Here is an 11107-nt window from a genome sequence, read left to right as displayed (position 1 = left end):
TGTAGAATTGAAAATGAAAATAAATACAAACAAGTCTAAAGTTCTGGTATTTTTAAGTGGCAGAATGCCAGCAAATAAAAACAAGTTTGCTGTAAATTGTAACGATATTGAAATTGTAAAAGAATACAAAACTAAAGTTTATGTGTTTTATCTTATAGAAGTAATACTTTTATTATCAATTAAAAATATCGTAAGGAACAAGCCACAAAAACTATGTAAAGTGTATCAACAAATTGTAGACATAACAATTTGTCAATATAGTGTGATCTCGACTTAACTTATGAAATGGTTTTACCAATCCTTTTATATGGATAAGAATTTGGGAGTTTGAAAATATAGATATACTTGAATGGGTACAATTTTGTAACATGAATTTACTTTTAGAAAAGTCTATCCAAGATTTCCAAGTGCTTGGAATTTATCCCATTACTATGTCTGTAAAAAGTTGCAAATGGTAAATTTTAGGAGTAGACTGTTAAATGGAAGAGAAGGTAAAATATGTGCTGTATTAAACAAACTTATGTTTAACATAATAATTACGGAAAAGAGTTACGAGGATATCATGTATTAAAAATATTTTTGTTAATTGTGGTATGTTAAATATATGGAATGCACAGTTTACTGAATAAAGGGTGTCAAAACCTATTAATGGAAAACTCAAATACCAGTTTCAACAAGAATGCTTTGCTTTTGTTGCAAAAAATAATATGCTATCGTATTTTCATTATTTTAACATTTTTCCATAAAATCAAAAAGCATTCGGTTGTCCTATTGAAGGTATTGGCTGCAAAATTGCAATTTTATACGAAGGACGTCGATAACAAACAATAATTATTTTGATCTGAAAGGCATTCCAACGCAACTTTTGTTCTGCTTAATAATGTCCTTCATACACACTTTCGTTTTAGATTAATACTCAAAATTTGCCAAAAATTGTTAAAAATTGAGGTCTCGGGCTACAATGTATCTCCTGGTTGTTTAAAATTTGTAGAGTTTTTACAAATAAGGCCAATTTCAATTCAGAACCTTAACGTTCACATATTGAGCCTTGATACTGTGAATTATACATGTAGTAAATATTGAAAGATTTTTTTTTAAATGGCTCAAGTGTGAAATAAATTCTTGGAAAATGCCCTACCTCTTTAATTTATGTCAGTATTTTTTTTTTAATAGAATAACAAACCTTTATCCGCATAATGTTCTATGTCCAAGCAATTTGGTTTACCATCAACGAAAACACATAGTTTCCATAACCCGTAATGGATTTCCCCAATCTTAATGAAGGAAGGAGTCGCAACACCAATTATATATAGCAGCGAAGCTATAGCTAGTATCAAGAAAGAGGCTGATAAGCTCGCCTCCCCCATCGGTTTAAAGGAAAACCAAGCCTGAAAAGTAATATTTACATTTTATTTTATACAGTATAGTATCTTCATTATATAATATAACAATTCAATCTTATAATAACCTTATATCATTTATGTACGAACTTACTGTGCGAGGCAGTTGACCTATCCGGAACAATTGCAAGGTGCTTTAATGATTTTTGCTTCTCATATTTTCCAAAGTATTGTATAACCTTTATGGCTTTTCCTTGGCTAAGCATATATGCTCTGTATTTGGCATTTTACATATTACCAAAGTTTTGTTATTTTGTATAAAACAAGCACGTATTACTTCAATCCTATACATTTCATAAGAAAAACCTAGAGCTTTCTTTTTCTAGCCAAAAAATTTTACCAGGATATATTTTTTAAAACCATACATACTTTCATGTTTTCTTTTAATGTTAAAATCAAGAAATGAAATATTTCTATTAACGGTGTGGGCACTCCATCAAGTGTTTCATAGCATAAAAAAAATGGCTCTTAAACATCTAGACAAATCCCAATCACACTTAAATTGAATTGTCCATAAAATATCTAGACTACATTTTATAATTGTTATGCCCCCGCCGTAACGGAGGGGGCATTAAGTGTTACCCATGTCCATGCGTCCGTCCCGTCTGTCCCGTCTGTCCGTCTGTCCCGTCTATCCGTCCCGAACGTCCCCATAATTGGTTTCCGTTCTTTAACTTTAGTTTGCCTCAACCAAATGTTATAAAACTTATACACAATGCTTATTACCACAAAACACAGATCAAGTTAGAAATTGGATGGTGTCACTTTTACCGTTCTTGTATTATGCTCCTTTATAAACATAAAAATCGCGGAATTTTTCGTTTCCGTTCTCCAACTTTAGTTTGCCTCAACCAAATGTTATAAAACGTATACACAATGCTTATTATTACAAAACACAGATCAAGTTTGTGGCGTCACTTTGACCGATCATGAGTTATGCCCTTATAAACATAAAAATTGCGGAATTTTTCGTTTCCGTTCTCTACCTTTAGTTTGCCTCAACCAAATGTTATGAAACTTATACACAATGCTTTTTATCACAAAACACAGATCAAGTTTGAAATTGGGTGGCGTCACTTTTACCGTTTTTGAGTTTTGCCCCTTTTTAAATGGAAATTTTTCTAAATCTGTCTTTTCCGTTCTCTAACTTTAGTTTGCCTCAACTAAATATTATGAAACTTATACACAATGCTTATTACCACAAACCACAGATCAAGTTCGCAATTGGGTGGAGTCACTTTTACCGTTCTTGAGTAATGCCCCTTTATATAAATGGAAAAATTGCTAAATCTGTCGTTTCCGTTTTCTAACTTTAGTTTGCCTCAACCAAATGTTATGAAACTTATACATTTTGTACACAATGCTTGTAATCATAAAACAGTCTTAACTACGTGAACTCTGCATCTGTATGTGGAAGTTGACTCATATATATTTACAAGCGGGGGCGTCATGTAGGGCCCATAGACACATTCTCCATTTATCTATCCATTCAATCAAATAACATGACCATCATGGCTACGAAATTGCACATAAGAGTAAGTACCTTAACTGTATAATATATTAAAATAAAAAATAAGAAGATGTGGATGATTGCCAACGAGACAAATCTCCACGAGACCAAATGACGTACACTACCAAGAATTATATCACACGTTTATTGTACATTTTTACCCTCTTGTAAATCAGTACTGAACGGCTACATGATAAAATTGTAATGTTCTACTTTTGGTAAATTCAGTACTGATGTTTTTAGTACTGTAACAGTACTGATTTTTGCTGTACTGTAACAGTACTAATTTTTTCAGTACTGTAACAGTAATGATTTCAACAGTACTGTAACAGTACTGATTTTTTCAGTACTGTCACAGTACTGATTTTTGCTGTACTGTAACAGTACTGATTTCTTCAGTTCTGTAACAGTACTGATTTTTGCTGTACTGTAACGGTACTGATTTCTTCAGTACTGTAACATTACTGATTTCTATAGTACTGTAACGGTACTGAGTTTTTCAGTTCTGTAACAGTAGTTTTCTTTCAGTAATGTTTCAGTACTGATTTTTTCATTATTATTTCAGTACTGTTTCTAGAGTGATTTGTTTCAGTAGTGATTCAATACTTATTTTTGATTGCTGTTCCTTCTTGATATTTCATCTTGTTGAAGTCACTCTTTTTGTGATGTCTTTTTTTGTTAATTTAATATTCCATAACGATAAATAAAATTAAGGAGATGTTGTATGATTGCCAATAAGACAACTATCCACTAGATAGACAATTAAAATGCATGCGGATATTAAGTACTCTTTTGTTAATTCAGTGTCTTCTATACCCAGGTTTATAAATTGAGTGTGGTTTAAAGAATTTGAGTAAATAATCCTTGATGTTGCAAAATGAAATAGCATCTGTAGGATTTTTGAAATTACACATCACATTAGAGTTCCAGTGAGACTTAGGTATGAGTCCCGTATGACCAATGTCAATCTTTTCTGAAAATTGTCTGAATAAGGTTTGTCTAGGATGGGTTATAGCATGGAGAATGGAAACGGGGAATGTGTCAAAGAGCAGTAAAAACAGCCCAAGGCCTCCGATGGGTCAACGCACTGAGAAAATCCCACACTCGGAGGCGGGCTTCGTCTGGTCCCTAAACAATAGTGTATACTTGTTCAGCGAAATGGACGCCACACTAAACTCCAAAACATACAAATGAACCAAAATTTAAAAAAAACACACACAAGACTAGCAAAGACTTGAGGTTCATGATTTAGGACGGGTGCAAAATGCTGCAGAGTTAAGCATGTTTTTTGAGATCTCAACCCTCCCCCTTTTCCTCTAGCCAATGTTGAATAAACAAACACACAGCAAATTGCACAGTAGCACTCAGTTTAAAAAAAGTAAGAGTCAGATGTTATAATAGGTAACAGAAGAAAACTAAGCAAAATGACAATGATAAACATAAATTAACAGAGGACTACTAGCAGTTACTGACATGTAAGCTCCAGACTGCAATTAAACTGATTGAAAGATTATTTCTTCATCATGTGAAAATCAACCACGACCCCCCCCCCCCCCCTAGAGGGTTACTTAGATGTGAACAAATCTTTATATCTGCAATCTGTCCTATTAACCTTAACTGCAGGGCATATGTAACTAAAAAATACATGCAATTTTGTGTTAGAATATATATAAATATCCTGTTAACAGGAAGTTGAAGGAGGGTGAATTTTAAACTGCATTACTCAGTATAGCATGTTCACAGGAAGACTGATGACTTTCAGGAAACTCTTGATTTGTAGTTCCTCAGAAAACTTTGACGGATTTGCATATTACAGACGGACATACAGAAGTAAAACAGTATAAAAATCTGAATACTCATGTCCAACAGACTGATTAATGTCTGAAGAATGTTATTTGGTACATATATTAACCTTTTCGATTTTTGAACATAAATGCCCCCAAAAAAGACCTTGTCATACCTTCTCCTTTCGTTACATGAATTTGAATTACTTTTTGAAAGTATTTCAATACTGGTACAAAAAAACCACCTGTTGTTAATTACGAGATAACTATTGTTTTATCTCGTAATTACGAGATAATTATCTCGTAATTACGAGATAATTATCGCGTAATTACGAGAAAACTATCGCGTAATTACGAGATAAGAAGTTTTTTTTATCTCGTAATTACGAGATAACTATCGCGTAATTACGAGATAATTATCGCGAAATTACGAGAAAACTATCGCGTAATTACGAGATAAGAAGTTTTTTATCTCGTAATTACGAGAAAACTATCTCGTACTTACGAGATAAAAATTCATTTGGCCAAGTAGATTAAGAGGAGAAAGATTTTTGTAAAAGATTAAAAAAATTTACTTAATTGCAGAAATGACTTTAAAGGGCAATAACTCCTTAAGGGGTCAATTGACAATTTTGGTCATTTGACTTATTTGTAGATCTTACTTGGCTAAACATTTTTGCTACAGTTTATATCTTTCTAATAATCAAGATAATAACCAAAAACTGAAAAATAATCATTGAAATTACCAATTCAGGGGCAGCATCCCAACAACGGGAAGTCTGATTCGTCTGAAATTTTTTACCCTGTCATATTTGCTCTAAATGCTTTAGTTTCAGACATATAAACCATAAACTACTTTAACCCCCCTCAACCCCCCCCCCATATGTTCGATTTTTAGCCATGGTGGATATCTTGGTTGGTGGGCGGGGTCTTTGGATACATTTTTTTTTTAAACTAGAAACCCTAAGGATGATTAAGGCCAAGTTTGGTTCAATTTGGCCAAGTCGTTTCAGAGGAGAAGATTTTTGTAAAAGTTAACGGACGACGACGGACGACGGACGCCATGTGATGGGAAAAGATCACTTGACCCTTTGGGTCAGTTGAGCTAATAAAAATAATATAAGTATTCGGAGTTTCATATCATTTACATTCAACGTTTTTTATTGGATATTTTTTTTTACTATCAATGTTTGGGTTTTAACATTGATAGTAAACAAAATATCCGATAAAACAACGTTGAATGTAAATGATATGACACTCCGAAGTTTTATATTATAGGACTAATCTATCCATCTGTAAAAATCTTCAGATTAATATATATCAACTTGATAATAATAATCTGTTGGTCTTGCAGTTTTGATTTTATATTGTAAATTCAGAAATTTTACATGTATATGGCAATTAATATTGTAAATTTTGAAGAAAGGACAAAATCTGGGATATTATTTATTGTGATTTTAAAAAAATGAATACAGATACATGTATTAGATACTAGAATGTGGGTTCTTAGGGACTTATCGTTTTTTATCTGGGAGGGGGGCTGGTCAAAATACAGGCGGATCAAGTTTTTTTCTGTATGTGGAAAAGGGGGTTCAATTTTTTTTATAAATTTAAAGTGGGGGGATCAATATTTTTTGCACATGGAAATGAGTAGTTTACATACTTCAAGAGACAAAATATCAAGAAGAACGTTACAACAGTAAAATGGAAATATATTTTTATCACCATTCATATACAGTTATAAGTAAGACATCATATGACTTAGGTGATGTAGGAAGCTGCCTGGCATTTTGTGTCAATGGAATAAAATGCATTGGTGCTTCATAACCCGAATAAATCCAGTCGTTATTTTTCACTCACTTCTACATTGTATCATTACATTAACAAGCATTTATACTACCAAGTTTTGTTTTAATCAGTTTAATAGTTTGAATGAAATTACAAGTTAGTATAAATCAAAATGAAATCTACAGCGATTTGTGAAGATTTTGGTAAAAAAATTCAAATCACGGAGCATTATGAAAGAATATAGTGAAGAGCAATATATTCTCCAATAAATGATCCAATGTTCATCTAATCTGCATACAAACAGTTGAATATTGATACAAAAGACTGAGATGATGAACAACACTAATGTACCTATTTGTTTTTATTATATAAGATATCCCTTTGGGTCAATTTATACCTTTCTTTCCTTCAAAATTTGTATTTTTAGGCTAACAAATCTAAATTTTGGTGTTACTATCACACATTTATGAATGAAATGTGACAATAAATGAGTTATTGAATTGTTCAAGCTGAAAGCATGAACTATCCATATAAAAATTTACCGACTCAATGGAGGTTTCAATATAAAGGCCTAGCGTAAAACTTGAGTTTATGTAGTGTTCACGAGAGGGAAATATAATAGATTCCTCTTAGTAAATAATGTGTTGTTACTGTTTCAAAATGTTTACTTTTAAATGTATATCTATAACAGAGTTACTTAGGACCAAGTTTTCTTTAATAGCCCAATATAGGAAATTAGATAAAGAAAGTCAGAAAAAGCATCCCAAAGCACTCTATACTAATATTCATGGAAGAGCAATTTTCCCTCAAATATGTTTATGGACTCAATCCACTAAGAATATTTCATGTTTGCAATATATCCGTGAAATAACATGATAAGTGTTTTGCATGTTAAAATTATGGCAAGTTTAATAGAGGGGGGATCACATTTTTTAAATGTTTTTACGGGGGGGGGGATCAAATAAAAATAGTAAAATATTATGGGGGGATCAAGAAAATTTCATATGTTTGATTTCAAAATGGGGAAATGCAGTACATCACATTCCTTAATTTTTATTTTTCATATCTCCTATATTTGTATATGAGCAGTTTTTATCACTTGATTTCTGTTAAGCAATTGGATAAAAAGTTGGTCTCGCTTCTCTTTACGCCCTGTCACTTAAGGTCATCTATGGTAAACTGAATCTGCCTACAAAACTAGTTGGGGTCAGATTCCTACCAGCGTACAGCGTAACTGTATAACTTCCCCCTAAAATGAATTTGTTGTTTCCTTTCCTTTCGGCCAATAGTTCGAGGACTTTAATACATCCATTGCTTACAAATTGTTAGGTTTAAAATGTCCTTCAAAAATGGAGATTATTTGGCCCTACCCCCTCAGTCACGGTCTATTGACTTTGAAACTTTTGCTTATTTTACATGTATTAGCTTGTGAATAGTTTAGTTTAGGGGGAACCATTAGTGGTACATTTGTAGTTCAATGGTATTTGTTTTGCAGTTGTATAAGTTAACATATATATTAGTTTGTGATTAGATCAGTTTAAGAAGAACTGCTAATGTTAGGTCAATGATATTTGGTATTTAAATTTATTGTCATTTGTATCATTTAACAAAATCGGATTCAGTTAATTTAGACATTCGGACATTTTTTTAAATTCCGTTTGTAAACAGGGAGTGGTTATTGAATATAAAATATTATTGTAGTATTAAACCAATTTTTAAGACGTTTCGGCCATTGGCCTTCTACAGTTTCTTTATTTTTCTTCTCAACTACATGGCAGACATTTTTTCTTTTTCAATCATTAAGATGTAATAGATATAATAAATATAAAATAAACAAGTCAAAACTTTTTGATGATGAAGATTTTAATTTTTAATATTAAAAAATGATTTTTTAATATTAGAAAATGATTTCTTAATATTAAAAAATGAATTTCTAATATTAAAAAATGAATTTCAAATATTAAAAAATCATTTATTAATATTAGAAAATGAATTTCTAAAATAAGAAAATACTTTCGAATTTGTAATATTAAAAAAGGAATTTCTAATATTAATAAATGATTTTTTAATATTAGAAATTCATTTTCTAATATTAGAAATTCATTTTTTAATATTAGAAATACATTTTCTAATATTTGAAATTCATTTTCTAATATTAGAAATTAATTTTCTAATATTAAGAAATCATTTTCTAATATTAGTGTTTTTCTTTTTTAATATTAGAAAATGATTTTCTTATATTAGAAAATGATTTTTTAATATTAAAAAATGATTTTCTAATATTAGAAAATAGCTCTTTTTGTCCACTTTGGAATGCCATAGTTCTCTGCTGTTGTCTCAAAGTCTTGCCGTTGATATTATTATCGTAATAAAAATTTCTTCTGAACAAAAAGTATAGTAAGTAAATTCAGAGAGAAATGCGAGAACGTTTAAATGAGGATGATTCATGTGTGGCATATATATATTTGTTCTTCTAACGCACTATGAATTGCATGATTATTGAAAGTATTAAGTTAAATACCGTATAGTCTACAGCGTCGAAATTTCTTTATCATAGTGCTCAAAAAGTGCCAAAACCGTATTTTTTAGTGACAAATGAATTATTGATCAACTAGTTTTTAAGCAATAGTCTGTTTCATATTTGTATCGCGTTTTACATTAGAAACAAGGATGGGCTCGACTTTTGACTTACTGTGGATAGAATATCACATTTTCTGAACTTCTGCTGATTTGTTTGATAAATGCACGTACACGTCTAGAGTTTGGATACAAAAATCGATCTTTAAACATAACAATCTCGACCCAAGTGCTGTTATCGAAATTGCTCAATTCAGTGAAAATGGACAGAAATGATTCCCTTCAAACATGAAAATGTTCACTCGAAAGGAAAACTATTAAAATTAGAATAGGCATGACATTTTGTAGTTAAAGAATAGTTTTCAATGTTAAAACACAAATATTTACACATTTTTCATATTTTGAAATGCTATAATCTGTTTCAAAAATATACTTTTATACGAAAATGGTTTCATTTAAAACTGTTGTTCAAAATTCACCGTATTAGTTACATATTGGATCGGTTTTGGTATCAATATAATTAGTACTTGATGACATATAAAGAATCGTTGGAGTAAGTGGACATTATCTTCGGGTCCTTTTTAGCAGTACCGCATTTACTAAAAAAATCAGGATTTTTTTTTCACATTTTTCGACTGGGGTCACCTCTGATAAAAAATTGTGAAAATTCAGAGAGTAATGCGAGAACGGTTTGAGGATGATTTATGTGTGGCATATATATTAGTGCATCTAATGCACTATGAATTACATGATTCTAGAAAGTATTAAATATCGTATACAGCGTCGACATTTCTTTATCATAGTGCTCAAAAAGTGCCAAAAAAACAGTAATTTTACTTGATATTTGATGTGAAACAGTATTTTTTGGTAACAAATGAATTAATGATCAACTAGTTTTTAAGCTATAGTCTGTTTCATATTTGTATCGCGTTTTACATTAGAAACAAGGGTGGGCTCGACTTTTGACTTACTGTGGATAGAATATGTCATTTTCTGAACTTCTGCTGATTAGTTTGATAAAAGCACGTACACGTCTAGAGTTTGGATACAAAAATCGATCTTTAAACATGACAATCTCGACCCAAGTGCTGTTATCGAAATTACCCAATTCAGTGAAAATGGACAGAAATGATTCCCTTCAAACATGAATATGGTCACTCGAAAGGAAAACTATAAAAATTAGAATAGGCATGACATTTTATAGTTAAAGAATAGTTTTCAATGTTAAAACACAAATATTTACACATTTTTCATATTTTGAAATGCTATAGTCTGTTTTTAAAAAATGTACTTTTATACGAAAATGATTTCATTTAAAACTGTTGTTCAAAATTCACCGTAGTAGTTACATATTGGATTGGTTTTGGTATCAATATAATTAGTACTTGATGACATATAAAGAATCGTTGGAGTAAGTGGACATTATCTTCAGGTCCTTTTTAGCAGTACCGCATTTACTAAAAAAAATCAGGATTTTTTTTTTCACATTTTTCGACTGGGGTCACCTCTGATAAAAAATTGTGAAAATTCAGAGAGTAATGCGAGAACGGTTTGAGGATGATTTATGTGTGGCATATACATTTGTGCATCTAACGCACTATGAATTGCATGATTCTAGAAAGTATTAAATACCGTATACAGCGTCGACATTTCTTTATCATAGTGCTCAAAAAGTGCCAAAAAACAGTAATTTTACTTGATATTTGATGTGAAACAGTATTTTTTGGTAACAAATGAATTAATGATCAACTAGTTTTTAAGCTATAGTCTGTTTCATATTTGTATCGCGTTTTACATTAGAAACAAGGGTGGGCTCGACTTTTGACTTACTGTGGATAGAATATGTCATTTTCTGAACTTCTGCTGATTAGTTTGATAAAAGCACGTACACGTCTAGAGTTTGGATACAAAAATCGATCTTTAAACATGACAATCTCGACCCAAGTGCTGTTATCGAAATTACCCAATTCAGTGAAAATGGACAGACATGATTCCCTTCAAACATGAATATGGTCACTCGAAAGGAAAACTTTAAAAATTAGAATAGG

Source organism: Mytilus californianus, unplaced genomic scaffold (assembly GCF_021869535.1).
Source record: "Mytilus californianus isolate M0D057914Y unplaced genomic scaffold, xbMytCali1.0.p SCAF_14, whole genome shotgun sequence".
Taxonomy (NCBI): domain Eukaryota; kingdom Metazoa; phylum Mollusca; class Bivalvia; order Mytilida; family Mytilidae; genus Mytilus; species Mytilus californianus.
The sequence above is the reverse complement of the archived record's forward strand: the minus strand, read 5'-3'. Positions refer to the sequence as shown.